Genomic DNA, 17,366 nt, shown 5'->3' with positions numbered 1-17,366 from the left:
TTGGACATTTTCATGCCCACCACAATGTATTGGTACGCTGTTAAGATTGAGCGGATGTTTAAACAGAAGAAGCAAGACTTTGGATCTATGAAACCAAAGCAAGGAAAAGGTGTCCCCATACCACAAGAGAAAGGACCAAGCCAAGGTGGGGCTACCTAGAATAGCCCATTGAGGCCGCAAGTAAAGAACAACACCACGAAGATGAAGAAGGATGTGGGAAAATGATGTGAGTTCCAAAAGAGATCCAATCACAATACATTTGAGAATCGAGCCAAATAGTCATTAGTGGTCGAGCTGAAGGCTTCTGAAGCAGAAGTAGTTTCTAACTTGGAGTCAAAGCCCAATAAGGGAACTGACAAAGGGAATCAGATCATTGATGCGAAGCCCAATGCCATCATGGCCACCACCAAAATCCAAAATATTTAGCTTGAAGATCCAGAGGAGGGGGAATGCCTCTTCCACTCACAAATGTGGGTGAAGGATTCTCCGTTGTAGTTCATTGTTAACAGGGAATGTCAAAATAACCTCATTTGAGCAAATTTCGTAAAGAGGTTGGGCATAAAGACTACAACACATCCATATTCGTAAACCATCAGGTGGCTTCACCAAGGACGAGATATTTGCATCGACCAGAAGTGTTGCTTTCCCTACAACATCAAGCCATTCATGGATGAGGTAATGTGTGACATTTCTCCTCTTGAAGTTTGTGATGTATTTTTATGACAAGCTACTTTTGGAAGAGACATGTTGTATATGAGTCTAGATCTCGCTCTGTGATTAATACTTTCGCTAATAAGTTCTACAGGATATCAGAGGTAGCCCCACCTACCGCCATTTCTTTGATGACTATAAAGCAATGCAGTAAGATCATTTCCCTGACCAAGAAATTTGTTCTCCTTATGATTCATACTGAGGGAAAGAAGAAGGTTGTGGCCATGGCTGCCAAGCACATCTCCTCTACACAACAACAACATATGGACAAGGTCGTGGAGGAGTACAGGGTTATTTTCGCCTCACCCATAGCGTTACCTCTCCATTGTCAAGTCAAGAACTGCATCGCTTTGACCCTGGGCACGTCGCTACCCAATGGACCAATCTATCGACACTCTGTTCTAGAGAACGATGACATCAAGATGTAAATTCATGAACTATTGTAGAAAGCGCACATTAGGCAGAACTCATCACCTTCTGAGAGAGCGATTGTGTTGGTAGAGAAGAAGGATGGCACCTGAAGGCTCTATATTGATTATCAGGCACTAAAAGAGATCACACTAGAGAATATGTACCTAATCCTACTGATTGATGGCCTTCTGGACCAACTCAAGGGGCCCAAATATTTCATCAAAATTGACTCAATGTGAGTTTATGACTGGGTGCCTATTGAACCCTCCATGGAAAGCATTTTCAAATGGTTGGTCATGTCGTTGGGATTAACGAACGCCCTTGCAACCTTCATGAGATTGATGGACGACATCTTGCGACACTTCACTAACGCATTCGTAGTGGTGTATTTAGATGACATCTTGATCTTCAACTAAAGTTGGGAAGAGAGCCTCGACCATATTCGACAGGTCCTTCAAACCCTGTAACAACATAAGCTATGTGTTAACTTAGAGAAATGCACCTTTGGCCTAACCCAGGTTCAATATTTGGGGTACATCATTGATGAGAAGGGTGTACAAGTGGACCCATCTAAGATACAAGTCATTCAAGATTGGCCAGCCCCAACCAATCTAATAGATCTCCACAAGTTTTTGGTTCTTGCCAATTTCTTCTATAGGTTCATGTTCGGGTTCTCTCATATCACTTGGCCTTTAAGTCAAGTCACCAAGGGTGGAGTGAAAGAAAATTTTATTTGCTTAGAAACCCAACAACAAGTGTTCTCCAAGTTGAAGAATCACCTCTTTTTTCCACTTAGCAGACATGCAACAACCATTTGAGGTTGAGATAGTGTTGGGTCCTTATAATACTAGTGATTGCCCCATTAATATTGTAGTTGCATCCCTTATTAATATTTTTGTGCCCCTATATTGTTATTACTATGCCCCATAGAATCCCTCTATTGTTATTTTTGTGGCTTTATATTATTATTTTTAGGTCGGCTGGGTTATACCGTGACTCCTTAAACTCCTATATATAGAAAGGACGTTTTGTCATTTGAATCATCCAAGAATTGTTCATTTATGTAATGTAAAGGAGGTTGCCCTCTCGAAGAGTCTGAATTATATGGTGTTGATCTATCTTTTCTATCTTTTCTTGAGCTGGTTTCATAACATTTGGTATGAGAGCTTTGGATTTTAGGGTTTCGCTGCTCCAAACAGGTCATCGTGGCATTTTCGCTATAACTTTTTTCTGCAACGTTTCAGAAGCTAAAAAAAAACCCCATTTAAGAAGAAATCGCGCTGAACTCGGGTCCAAATTTTAGAGTTGTTTTCACTATATTTGAAGAGATATGATGTGAGGAATTTGGTCTTCTTGCAGACTCCTGAATTTCATTCCAAACAGGTGACCTGGGGAAAATCGTCATAACATTCTCTGTAAGCATCTGATTGAAATTTTGTAAGAAGGTACATAATTTAGTTTCTTTTATATATTTTTTGGAGCCAAAGGTCGAAACAATGAGTCATGGAAAGTCATACAAGTTCGCTCTACTAAACTAGTCTATAATCAGGTCAATGTGGGAGATTTTTCATAACTCTTCCTTGGAGAATCCAATTTGGATCAAATTGGTGGCATTGGAAAGAGGACACAGAGGGCTACCACGGGTCGTAATTTTAGAACTGGATGATCTGAAAGCAAAGAGATACATCAGAGTCAATATCGAGCTCCTACAAAGTGAAAAAAGGTGTGTAGATTATTTTAAATTTTTGCTTAAGATTGGTTTGAAAAATTATTTTGAAGGAATTCAAAAGGAATAGTAGAGAATTATTATCGGTAACAAATGCACCAAGGAAAGAAAATGCAAACACTTAGTAAGCAACCTGAAATCCCTAGCATGACTCATGAAGAAGAGGAAGAAATGCTACATGATATATCAAAATTACAAGAACAAGTGCAACAAATGTCACGCTCACAAAATCTAACAAAAGCTAAGATAAATGGCGTGGAATCTAAGATAAAGGGCATGGAAGCTAAGATGGACGATTTGAAGATAAATTTGAATATAGATTTGAAGAGAGACATGGCAGATTTGAAGACAGATTTGAAGACAGACATGGAAGATTTGAAGACAGATTTGACATATTTTCTACAAGAAATACTTACCAATGGTGAAAAGGTTGTAAAGGAAAATCATGATGCAAACAAAAGAAATGTTAATCATGATTTCATAGACTCTAATGTGGGATCGAAGACCCACCATATTCCAAAAATTGATATGAGGAAGTTTTATGGCAAGGATCCCGCAACATGGATATTATAGATGGAGCAATTTTTCGATCTCAATAATGTGCAAAACACACAAAAGGTACGTATTGCAACTTTATATTTGGAACCAAATGAGTTTGTATGGTATCAATGGCTTTTCTCTCGTAAACAATTTATCACTTGGGCACTTTTTATGGAAGAATTGACAGCACATTATGAGGATACAAAAAGCAACACTTTTTTTAGCCAATTGATAAGTCTCAAACAAAAGGGTTCAACAATGGAGCTCATTGAGGAGTTCCAAAAATTGAACATAAGGGTAAAAAATATTCCAGAGGAGCATAGGATTGATGTGTTCATAGGGTCTTTAAAGGATAATATTCAAGATGATGTTCGCCTTTGGGAACCTGATTCATTAGAGAAGGCATTCAGGTTAGCAAGAAAAATGGAAAGCCAAATTATGGCAACTAGGAAGCATACCACTCACAACTATAAAGATGGAAGTGTTGTTACCCCTAGCCTTCCACAACCTATAATGTTGACACCACAAAAAATGGAAGAAAAAGAGAAAAAGGGCTTTGTTACAGTTGTGATAGCAAATACAGTAAAGGTCATAAGTGTGCTGAGAAGAAATTATTCTACATAGATTGCGAAGAGGAAGAAGAAAAGGAGCAAGAAAGGTCAAAAGAAGAGGATATACTCCAGGAAAAAATACTAAATAAAGAAGAAATGAATCCAACCATATCTTGTAATGCATTGGCTAGAATTACCACTCCTCAAACCATCATGATAGAAGTACAATTCAAGAAGAAGTGAGACTTTGGATCTGTGAAACCAAAGCAAGGAAAAGGTGTCCCCAAACCACAAGACAAAGGACCAAGCCAAGGTGGGGCTACCCAGAATAGCCCATCGAGGCTGCAAGTAAAGAACAACACCACGAAGATGAAGAAGGATGTGGGAAAATGATGTGAGTTCCAGAAGAGATCCAATCACAATACATTTGAGAATCAAGCCAAATAGTCACTAGTTGTTGAGCTAAAGTCTTCTGAATCAGAAGTAGTTTCTAACTTTGAGTCAAAGCCAAATAAGGGAACTGACAAAGGGAATCAGATCATTGATGCAAAGCCCAGTGCCACCATGGCCACCACCAAAATCAAAAATATTTAGCTTGAAGATCCAGAGGAGGGGGAATGCCTCCTCCACTCACAAATGTGGGTGAAGGGTTCTCCGTTGTAGTTCATTGTTAACAGGGAATGTCAAAATAACCTCACTTGAGCAAATTTCGTAAAGAGGTTGGGCATAAAGACTACAACACATCCATATTCATAAACCATCAGGTGGCTTCACCAGGGACGAGATATTTGCATCGACCAGAAGTGTTGCTTTCCCTACAACATCAAGCCATTCATGGATGAGGTAATGTGTTACATTTATCCTCTTGAAGTTTGTGATGCATTTTTATGACAAGCATACTTTTGGAAGAGACATGTAGTATATGAGTCTAGATCTCACTCTGTGATTATTACTTTTGCTAATAAGTTCTACAGGATATCAGAGGAAGCCCCGCCTACCGCCATTTCTTTGATCACTATAAAGCAATGCAGTAAGATCATTTCCCTGACCAAGAAATTTGTTCTCCTTATGATTCATACTGAGGGAAAGAAGAAGGTTGTGGCCATGGCTGCCAACCATAGCTCCTCTGCAAAACAACAACAGATGGACAAGGTTGTGCAGGAGTACAGGGTTATTTTCGCCTCACCCATAGCAGTACCTCTCCATTGTCAAGTCAAGAACTCCATCGCTTTGACCCTGGGTACGTCGCTACCCAATGGACCGATCTATCGACACTCTATTCTAGAGAACGATGACATCAATATGTAAATTCATGAACTATTGTAGAAAGCGCACATTAGGGAGAACTCATCACCTTCTGAGAGAGTGATTGTGTTGGTACAGAAGCACGATGGGACTTGAAGGCTCTATATTGACTATGAGGCACTAAAAAAGATCACTCTAGAGAATAGGTACCTAATCCCATTGATTGATGGCCTTCTAGACCAACTCAAGGGGCACAAATATTTCATCAAAATTGACTCAATTTCAGTTTATGACTAGGTGCCTATTGAACCCTCCACGGAAAGCATTTTCAAATGGTTGGTCATGCCGTTGGGATTAACGAACGCCCATGCAACCTTGATGAGATTTATGGACGACATCTTGCGACACTTCACTAATGCATTCGTAGTGGTGTATTTAGATGACATCTTGATCTTCAGCTAAAGTTGGGAAGAGCACCTTGACCATATTCGACAGGTCCTTCAAACCCTGTAACAACATAAGCTATGTGTTAACTTAGAGAAATGCACCTTTGGCCTAACCCAGGTTCAATATTTGGGGTACATCATTGATGAGAAGGGTGTACAAGTGGACTCATCTAAGATACAAGTCATTCAATATTGGCCAGCCCCAACCAATCTAATAGATCTCCGCAAGTTTTTGGTTCTTGCCAATTTCTTCTATAGGTTCATGTTCGGGTTCTCTCATATCACTTGGCCTTTAAGTCAAGTCACCAAGGGTGGAGTGAAAGAAAATTTTATTTGCTCAGAAACCCAACAACAAGTGTTCTCCAATTTGAAGAATCACCTCTGTTTTCCACTTAGCAGACATGCAACAACCATTTGAGGTTGAGACAGTGTTGGGTCCTTATAATACTAGTGATTGCCCCATTAATATTGTAGTTGCATCCCTTATTAATATTGTTGTGCCCCTATATTGTTATAACTGTGCCCCATAGAATCCCTCTATTGTTATTTTTGTGGCTTTATATTATTATTGTTAGGTCGGATGGGTTATACCGTGACTCCTTAGACTCCTATATATAGAAAGGAGGTTTTGTCATTTGAATCATCCAAGAATTGTTCATTTATGTAATGTAAAGGAGGTTTCCCTCTCGAAGAGTCTGAATTATAAGGTGTTGATCTATCTTTTCTATCTTTTCCTGAGCTGGTTTCATAAAATTTGGTATCAGAGCTTTGGATTCTAGGGTTTCGCTGCTCCCAACAGGTCATCGTGGCATTTTCACTATAACTTTTTTCTGCGACGTTTCAGAAGCTAAAAAAAAACCCATTTGAGAAGAAATCGCGCTGAATCTCGGGTCCAAATTTTAGAGCTGTTTTCACTATATTTGCAAAGATATAATGTGAGGAATTTGGTCTTCTTGCAGACTCCTGAATTTCATTCCAAACAGGTGACCTGGGGAAAATCGTCATAACATTCTCTCTAAGCATCTGATTGAAAATTTGTAAGAAGGTACATAATTTAGTTTCTTTTATATATTTTTTGGAGCCAAAGGTCGAAACAGTGACTCATGGCAAGTTGTACAAGTTCACGCTACTAAACTAGTCTATAATCAGGTCAATGTGGGAGATTTTTCATAACTCTTCCTTGGAGAATCCAATTTGGATCAAATTGGTGGCATTGGAAAGAGGACACAGAGGGCTACCATGGGTCGTAATTTTAGAACTGGATGATCTGAAAGCAAAGAGATACATCAGAGTCAATATCGAGCTCCTACAAAGTGAAAAAAGGTGTGTAGATTATTTTAAAATTTTGCTTAAGATTGGTTTGAAAATTTATTTTGAAGGAATTCAAAGGGAATAGTAGAGCATTATTATCGGTAACAAATGCCCCAAGGAAAGAAAATGAAAACACTTAGTAAGCAACCTGAAAGCCCTAGCATGACTCATGAAGAAGAGGAAGAAATGCTACATGATATATCAAAATTGCAAGAACAAGTGCAACAAATGTCACGCTCACAAAATCTAACAAAAGCTAAGATAAATGGCATGGAATCTAAGATAAAGGGCATGGAAGCTAAGATGGACAATTTGAAGATAAATTTGAAGATAGATTTGAAGAGAGACATGGCATATTTGAAGACAGATTTGAAGACAGGCCTGGAAGATTTGAAGACAGATTTGACAAATTTTCTACAAGAAATACTTACGAATGGTGAAAAGGTTGTAAAGGAAACTATGCAAACAAGAGAAATGTTAATCATGATCTCATAGACTCTAATGTGGGATCGAAGACCCACCATATTCCAAAAATTGATATGAGGAAGTTTTATGGCAAGGATCCTGCAACATGGATATTACAGATGGAGCAATTTTTCGATCTCAATAATGTGCAAAACACACAAAAGGTACGTATTGCAACTTTATATTTGGAACCAAATCAGTTTGTATGGTGTCAATGGCTTTGCTCTCGTAAACAAATTATCACTTGGGCACTTTTTATGGAAGAATTGACAGCACATTATGAGGATACAAAAAGAAACACTTTTTTTAGCCAATTGATAAGTCTCAAACAAAAGGGTTCAACAATGGAGCACATTGAGGAGTTCCAAAAATTGAACATAAGGGTAAAACATATTCCAGAGGAGCATAGGATTGATGTGTTCATATGGTCTTTAAAGGATAATATCCAAGATGATGTTCGCCTTTGGGAACCTGATTCATTAGAGAAGGCATTTAGGTTAGCAAGAAAAATGGAAAGCCAAATTATGGCAACTAGGAAGCATACCACTGACAACTATAAATATGGAAGTGTTGTTACCCCTAGCCTTCCACAACCTATAAGGTTGACACCACAACAATTGGAATAAAAAGAGAAAAAGGGCTTTGTTACAGTTGTGATAGCAAATACACTAAAGGTCATAAGTGTGTTGCGAAGAAATTATTCTACATAGACTGCGAAGAGGAAGAAGAAAAGGAGCAAGAAAGGTCAAAAGAAGAGGATATACTCCAGGAAAAAAGACTAAATAAAGAAGAAATGAATCCAACCATATCTTGTAATGCATTGAATAGAATTACCACTCCTCAAACCATCAAGATATAAGGACAAATCAAGAAGAAGCAAGACTTTGGATCTGTGCAATCAAAGCAAAGAAAAGGTGTCCCCAAACCACAAGACAAAGGACCAAGCCATGGTGGGGCTACCCAGAATAGCCCATTGAGGCCGCAAGTAAAGAACAACACCACGAAGATGAAGAAGGATGCGGGAAAATGATGTGAGTTCCAGAAGAGATCCAATCACAATACATTTGAGAATCGAGCCAAATAGTCACTAGTGGTCGAGCTGAAGGCTTCTGAATCAGAAGTAGTTTCTAAATTTGAGTCAAAGCCCAATAAGGGAACTGACAAAGGGAATCAGATCATTGATGCAAAGCCCAGTGCCACCATGGCCTCCACCAAAATCCAAAATATTTAGCTTGAAGATCTAGAGGAGGGGGAATGCCTCTTCCACTCACAAATGTGGGTGAAGGGTTCTCCGCTGTAGTTCATTGTTAATAGGGAATGTCAAAATAAACTCATTTGAGCAAATTTCGTAAAGAGGTTGGGCATAAAGACTACAACACATCCATATTCGTAAAACATCAGGTGGCTTCACCAAGGACGAGATATTTGCATCGACCAGAAGTGTTGCTTTCCCTACAACATCAAGCCATTCACGATGAGGTAATGTGTGACATTTCTCCTCTTGAAGTTTGTGATGTATTTTTATGACAAGCGTACTTTTGGAAGAGGCATGTTGTATATGAGTCTAGATCTCACTCTATGATTATTACTTTCGCTAATAAGTTCTACAGGATATCAGAGGTAGCCCCGCCTACCGCCATTTCTTTGATCACTATAAAGCAATGCAGTAAGATCATTTCCCTGACCAAGAAATTTGTTCTCCTTATGATTCATACTGAGGGAAAGAAGAAGGTTGTGGCCATGGCTGCCAAGCACAGCTCCTCTACACAACAACAACAAATGGACAAGGTCGTGGAGGAGTACAGGGTTATTTTCGCCTCACCCATAGCGGTACCTCTCCATTGTCAAGTCAAGAACTCCATCGATTTGACCCTGGGCACGTCGCTACCCAATGGACCGATCTATCGACACTCTGTTCTAGAGAATGATGACATCAAGATCTAAATTCATGAACTATTGTAGAAAGCGCACATTAGGCAGAACTCACCACCTTCTGAGAGAGCGATTGTGTTGGTACAGAAGAAGGATGGGACCTGAAGGCTCTATATTGACTATCAGGCACTAAAAAAGATCACTCTAGAGAATAGGTACCTAATCCTGCTGATTGATGGACTTCTGGACCAACTCAAGGGGCCCAAATATTTCATCAAAATTGACTCAATGTGATTTTATGGGGTGCTTATTGAACCCTCCATGGAAATCATTTTCAAATGGTTGGTCATGCCGTTGGGATTAACGAACGCCCTTGCAACCTTCATGAGATTGATGGACGACATCTTGCGACACTTCACTAATGCATTCGTAGTGGTGTATTTAGATGACATCCTGATCTTCAATTAAAGTTGGGAAGAGCACCTCGACCATATTCGACAGGTCCTTCAAACCCTGTAACAACATAAGCTATGTGTTAACTTAGAGAAATGCACCTTTGGCCTATCCCAGGTTCAATATTTGGGGTACATCATTGATGAGAAGGGTGTACAAGTGGACCCATCTAAGATACAAGTCATTCAAGATTGGCCAGCCCCAACCAATCTAATAGATCTCCGCAAGTTTTTGGTTCTTGCCAATTTCTTCTATAGGATCATGTTCGGGTTCTCTCATATCACTTGGCCTTTAAGTCAAGTCACCAAGGGTGGAGTGAAAGAAAATTTTATTTGCTCAGAAACCCAACAACAAGTGTTCTCCAAGTTGAAGAATCACCTATGTTTTCCACTTAGTAGACATGCAACAACCATTTGAGGTTGAGACAGTGTTGGTTCCCTATAATACTAGTGATTGCCCCATTAATATTGTAGTTGCATCCCTTATTAATATTGTTGTGCCCCTATATTGTTATTACTGTGCCCCATAGAATCCCTCTATTTTTATTTTTGTGGCTTTATATTATTATTGTTAGGTAGGCTGGGTTATGTCATGACTCCTTAGACTCCTATATATAGAAAGGAGGTTTTGTCATTTGAATCATCCAAGAATTGTTCATTTATGTAATGTAAAGGAGGTTTCCCTCTCGAAGAGTCTGAATTATAAGGTGTTGATCTATCTTTTCTTGAGCTGGTTTCATAACATTTGGTATCAGAGCTTTGGATTCTAGGGTTTCGCTGCTCCAAACATGTCATCGTGGCATTTTCGCTATAACTTTTTTCTGCGACGTTTCAGAAGCTAAAAAAAAAACCCATTTGAGAAGAAATCGCGTTGAATATCAGGTCCAAATTTTAGAGTTGTTTTCACTATATTTGTAGAGATATGATGTGAGGAATTTGGTCTTCTTGCAGACTCCTGAATTTCATTCCAAACAGGTGACCTGGGGAAAATCGTCATAACATTCTTTGTAAGCATCTGATTGAAATTTTGTAAGAAGGTACATGATTTAGTTTCTTTTATATATTTTTTGGAGCCAAAGGTCGAAACAGTGACTCATGGCAAGTCGTACAAGTTCGCTCTACTAAACTAGTCTATAATCAGGTCAATGTGGGAGATTTTTCATAACTCTTCCTTGGAGAATCCAATTTGGATCAAATTGGTGGCATTGGAAAGAGGACACAGAGGGCTACCACGAGTCGTAATTTTAGAACTGGATGATCTGAAAGCAAAGAGATACATCAGAGTCAATATCGAGCTCCTACAAAGTGAAAAAAGGTGTGTAGATTATTTTAAATTTTTGCTTAAGATTGGTTTGAAAATTTATTTTGAAGGAATTCAAAGGGAATAGTAGAGCATTATTATCGGTAACGAATGCCCCAAGGAAAGAAAATGCAAACACTTAGTAAGCAACCTGAAAGCCCTAGCATGACTCATGAAGAAGAGGAAGAAATGCTACATGATATATCAAAATTACAAGAACAAGTGCAACATATGTCACACTCACAAAATCTAACAAAAGCTAAGATAAATGGTGTGGAATCTAAGATAAAAGGCATGGAAGCTAAGATGGATTATTTGAAGATAAATTTGAAGATAGATTTGGAGAGAGACGTGGCAGATTTGAAGACAGATTTGAAGACAAACCTGGAAGATTTGAAGACAGATTTGACAAATTTTCTACAAGAAATACTTACCAATGGTGTCAAGGTTGTAAAGGAAACTCATGATGCAAATAAAAGAAATGTTAATCATGATTTCATAGACACTAATGTGGGATCGAAGACCCACCATATTCCAAAAATTGATATGAGGAAGTTTTATGGCAAGGATCCCGCAACATGGATATTACAGATGGAGCAATTTTTCGATCTCAATAATGTAGAAAACACACAAAAGGTACGTATTGCAAATTTATATTTGGAACCAAATTAGTTTGTATGGTATCAATGGCTTTGCTCTCGTAAACAAATTATCACTTGGGCACTTTTTATGGAAGAATTGATAGCACATTATGAGGATACAACAAAAGGGTTCAATAATGGAGCACATTGAGGAGTTCCAAAAATTGAACATAAGGGTAAAAAATATTCCAGAGGAGCATAAGATTGATGTGTTCATAGGATCTTTAAAGGATAATATCCAAGATGATGTTCGCCTTTGGGAACCTGATTCATTAGAGAAGGCATTCAGGTTAGCAAGAAAAATGGAAAGCCAAATTATGGCAACTAGGAAGCATACCACTCACAACTATAAAGATGGAAGTGTTGTTACCCCTAGCCTTCCACAACCTATAAGGTTGACACCACAACAATTGGAAGAAAAAGAAAAAAGGGCTTTGTTACAGTTGTGATAGCAAATACACTAGAGGTCATAAGTGTGCTGAGAAGAAATTATTCTACATAGATTGCGAAGAGGAAGAAGAAAAGGAGCAAGAAAGGTCAAAAGAAGAGGATATACTCCAGGAAAAAAGACTAAATAAAGAAGAAATGTATCCAACCCTATCTTGTAATGCATTTGCTAGAATTACCACTCCTCAAACCATCAAGATAGAAGGACAAATCAAGAAGAAAAAGGTAATAGTGTTGATTGATTCAGGAAGTACCCACAATTTTATTGATTATAAGGTAGCAAAAGAATTGAATTTCTTCTTATATCCAACACCAGAGTGTCAAGTGATGGTTACAAATGGAGGAACAATAAATTTCTTTGGAAAGTGCCATAATATCAAGCTATCAATGGGCGAATATGTATTGACTAGCCCAATGCTTTCCATTCAAATGGAAGGTGCTGATGTTGTACTAGGAGTCCAATGGATACAATCCTTGGGTACAATAGCTTTTAATTTTCAATAAATTTTCACGAAATTTTCTATGGAAGGAAAGGAATTTGAATTAAGGTGTATTGCAGGGAAACCAGGGAATATAATCAGCTCTAATGGTATGACAAAGCTTCTAAAAAAGGAACAAAGGGGTGTAATTGCACAATTATGTTTGCTAGATGTTTCCACATTGGAATCATCTATTTCTCCAAATCTCCAAAAAGTCTTGAACAATCATTCCAAGGTATTTGAAACTCCCAAAGGTCTCCCACCTATTCGTTATCATGATCATGCTATTCATCTGATTCCAGGAAGTGTTCCTCCAAACATCACGTCGTACAGATATCCCTATGCCCAAAAGAGTGAAATTGAATGTATGGTTGCAGAAATGCTAGAGGTTGGTATAATTCAACCGAGTCAAAGTTCTTTCTATGCTATAGCAGTATTAGTGCACAAGAAGGATGGATCATGGTGCACGTGTCTGAATTATTGGGAGCTCAACAAGCTCACTATTAAAGATAAGTTTCCCATTCCTGTCATTGATGAATTACTGGATGAATTGCATGGATCAATTTACTTCACCAAGTTGGATCTTCATTCAGGATATCATCAAATCAGAATGAAGACTGAAGACATTCTGAAAACATCATTTAGAACTCATGAGGGTCATTATGAATTTTCGGTCATACCTTTTGGCCTTACCAATGCACCTTCAACATTTCAAGGTTTGATGAATTCCATTTTCAAACCATTCCTTATAAAATTTGTCTTAGTATTTTTTGATGATATACTAATCTACAACATGTCTTGAAAGGATCATGTTGAACATGTTGACAGGGTGCTACAACCATTGGAGGAGAAACAATTATATGCAAAAAGATCCAAATGTTTCTTTGGAGTACAAGAGGTGGAATATCTGGGTCATATTGTATCTCATGAAGGAGTTAAGGTAGACCCTATCAAAATTAAAGCCATTAAGGAATGGAAAATACCCACATCCATAAAGCATTTGTGAGGATTTCTCGGGTTGACAAGGTATTATCGCAAGTTTGTTAAGAATTATGGGAGAATAGCAGCACAAGTAACAAAATTATTGAAGAAAGTTCCGTGGACTCCAGAAGCAACAAAGGCCTTTGAACATCTTAAAGAGGCAATGTGCCAAACACCAGTCTTAGCTACACCAGACTTCACAAAAGCCTTTATTGTGGAATGTGATGCTTCAGGAAATGGAATTGGTGATGTTTTAATGCAAGATGACAGACCCATTTCTTTTGAAAGTTGTCCAATCAAGGGAAAGTTTTTACGCAAAGCTATTTATGAGAAGAAAATGTTGGAAATACTCCATGCACTTAAGAAATGGCAACCCTACCTAATGGGAAGACACTTCAAGGCAAAAACAAATCATGATAGCCTTAAATACTTTTTAGAACAAAGATTATCCTCTGAAGAGCAACAAAAGTGGGTCACAAAGATGTTGGGTTATGAGTTTGAAATCATCTACAAAAAAGGGAAGCAAAATGTGGTGGCAGATGCACTCTCAAGAAAGGATGAGGACGTGGAAGCACTATTGTGCACCATTTCTATTATCCAAATAGATTGGATAAATGAAGCAAGGGAGGAATGGAAGAATGAAAAAGAAGTTGAAAATAATTAATATTATTTTGTATTAATGTAGAAATGGTTACACAAGTTGTAACGTATCTCCTTAGTTTAGGATTTTTTCCTAGAGTTTAGGAGTTTGTTTGCAACTACCTGATTTCTAGTGATATACTTAATAATGTAATAATTCATTTGATGAAGAGGAGAGTGTACAAAGAGAGTTCTCTTTGTTCTGAGTGCAGTCTCCAGGTGCAGTACTCACCTGTGAGCTATATCTCCTCCTTTTTAATTCAAATCTGATTTTAATCTTGGTATCGGAGCACAGAGTAGGGATGGCCTTAAATTTTTTTAGGATGCATCATTCATTACAAAACTGTAGTGGTGGTGGAGTGTACAGTATCATACGTAGGATCAGGTGGATTGCAGTAACACCTGGAGCATAGGTCTCAGATGACTGATCATCTCTGAGCACAAGAAAGTGTTGGCGCGGTTTCATCGCGAACAGTCCCACCATTTTTTAGCGGAAGGAAGAGCTGGCACAATTTTTTAAGGAAAAAATGCGCCACTTCGTAGTTTTTAGGGTGATAAGCGCACCAACATGCCAGAAAGTCCTATTGGCATGGGGATTTCACTGTCGAAGAGAACCAACCTCTTTCTCTTTCAAAAATCTGCAATTTTTTGCAGATCGGAGTTGCCCAGTGGTGGCACTTTGAATTTCCAGATCTATGTGGTGGCAGTAGATCGGAGTAGCCTGGTGGTGGTACATTAACGTTCCTGATCTACTCGGTGGCAGCAGATCGGACTTGCCCGATGGTGGCGTATTGAAGTTCCTGATCTGTTCGATGTTAGCAGATCGGACTTGCCTAGTGGTGACGTATTGGAGTTACTGATCTATTTGGTGGAAGCAAATCGAACTTTCCCGGTGGTGGTGCATTGGAGTTCCTGATCTGTTTGGTAGCAGCAGATCGGACTTGCTCGGTGGTGGCTCATTGAAGATTGATTCATCAGAGGATCAGAAATTTATCAGTCCAATATGAATAACAGTGATGAGTACTCTCTTAAGACAGAAAATATGTGGTCTATTATCAGGCCAGTAGATTATTTTCTCAGGGAGAAACAATTTCTATTAATTTTGATAGGAATCGCCATCGCATCAACTTTCTTTATCCTTCAGCGTGGTTTTTTGGCTTCTAATGTTAATGAAAATGGAAGGTTTGTGCCTGAAAAACCTCATCGGGTTGTTTATGAGACTCATATTTCTCGGTGTGCTAAGTATCATTCGGGTCTGATGGTGAATTCAGGGGCTAAAGTGTCCCTAGGTTTGAAGAGAAAATCCCTGCGAGTTGTTGTGACGGGTGGAGCTGACAGGCTCATGGCAAGAGGCAACAATGTTATTGTTGTCGACAATTTCTTCACAGGAAGGAGGGAAAATGTTTTGCCTCTTTTTGGCAATTTGAGGTTTGAACGGATAAGGTATGATGTTGTGGAACCCTTATTGTTGGAGGTTGATCAGATCTACCATTTGGCTTGCCCCACTTCCCCTGTGCATTACAAACACAATCCTGTGAAGACTATCAAAACTAATGATGTGGGAATCTTGAACATATCCAGACTTGACAAGCTTGTTGGAGAAAATGTTGAGGTTCAGAGTGCTCGAATTTTTAATCCGCGAATGTGCTGTGATGATGGTCGGGTTGTAAATAATTTTGTTACTCAAGCTTTGCACAAGGAGCTTCTGATAGTCTTTGGAAATGGGAAACAGACACAGAGCTTCCAGTTCGTCTCTGATCAAGTTGAAGGCCTTATGCAACTTATGGAGGGTGAACATGTTGGTCCTTTCAATCTTGGGAATCCTGGTAAATTTACAATGTTAGAACTAGAACAGATTGAACAAGGAAAAGATGACTCTAACAGTGATTGGGACATTCCATTGTTAATGGAAGAAAGCAATAAGGAGCAGAAACAAGAAGTAACAGGAAATGTAATCAATAATGCAAGCCCAGAAAAGGATAAAATAGACAGATTTGAGGTAAGTCCCCTACCAAGGAGATCAAGTAGGAATACTTGATTACCTTGTAAATTGAAAGACTGTGCATTAATTTCAAAGTTTTCAAACATTGTAGAACCTGCAAATTATGAGGAAGCAAGTAAATCTGATGTATGGAGGGCTGCAATGTATGAGGAAATAGAATCAATAAATAGAAACTATACTTTGGATTTGGTTGAATTGCCTAAAGGTAAAACCCCCATAGAATGCAAATGGTTATATAAACCAAAAATAAATGCAGATGGGAGTATAGAGAAATTTAAAGCTAGACTGGTAGCAAAGGGTACTCACAGAAAGAGGGAATAGATTTCGATGACACCTTTTCTCCTATAGCCAAATCAAACACCATTAGAATGCTAATTTCCTTAGCAACAAAACACAAATGGCAGCTACACCAGCTAGATGTTAAGTCTGCACGTCTGAATGGTGACTTGAAGGAAACAAATTATTTAGTACAACCTAAAGGTTTTGTGAAAAAGGGGCAGGAACATCTTGTGTGTAAATTGAAAAAGACACTTTATGGTTTAAAACAAGCCCAGGTTGTGGTATGAGAAAACTGACTCATTTTTTGTACAACATGGCTTTCATAGGAGCTTGAATGATCCAAATCTGTATACCAAGTTTAATAAACAGAGGTAAACTAGTTTGATTTCTTTGTATGTAGATGATATGATTGTAAAAGGGAATGCTAACAATCTGATCAAATAAATCAGATGTCACAAGTGTATGAGATGGAAAGACTCTGGACAAACCTTTCTTACTCAAGGGAAGTATGCCAGAAGCTTGCCGGAAAGGTTCAAAATGGTTATTCTAGCAAGTTTTTCAGAGTCTGATTGGGCAGGTAACTTAGATGATCGAAGATCTATCACAAGTTACACATTCAACATTGGATCCAGGGTCATAGCATGGAGCAGCAAAAAGCAGAGCACTGTAGCTCTGTTTCATCGCAACAAACTACTGTCAAAAGAGATATGTGTTGAATATTGTAAAACTTGTGATAACATGGCTGATATATTTACTAAGCCTCTTGGGCGTGTAAAGTTTGAATTGTTTAGAAGGATGCTAGGAGTTCAAGATAATCCTTTCTCCATTAAGGGGGGGAGTTGAAAATAATTAATATTATTTTGTATTA

General features: G+C 38.5%; 1 pseudogene; it reads left to right on the top strand.

Annotated features, from left to right (window-relative positions):
• The first annotated feature begins 15,220 nt into the window (after window positions 1-15,220).
• On the top strand, window positions 15,221-16,255 carry LOC149201385 (UDP-glucuronic acid decarboxylase 4 pseudogene; annotated as a pseudogene).
• Window positions 16,256-17,366: the final 1,111 nt, after the last annotated feature.

This window comes from Pinus tabuliformis, chromosome 2_1 (assembly GCF_031772625.1).
Source record: "Pinus tabuliformis cultivar Carrire ecotype Pingquan chromosome 2_1, CPIR1, whole genome shotgun sequence".
NCBI classification, from domain to species: domain Eukaryota; kingdom Viridiplantae; phylum Streptophyta; class Pinopsida; order Pinales; family Pinaceae; genus Pinus; species Pinus tabuliformis.
This window is presented reverse-complemented; position numbering and strand designations above follow the sequence as displayed.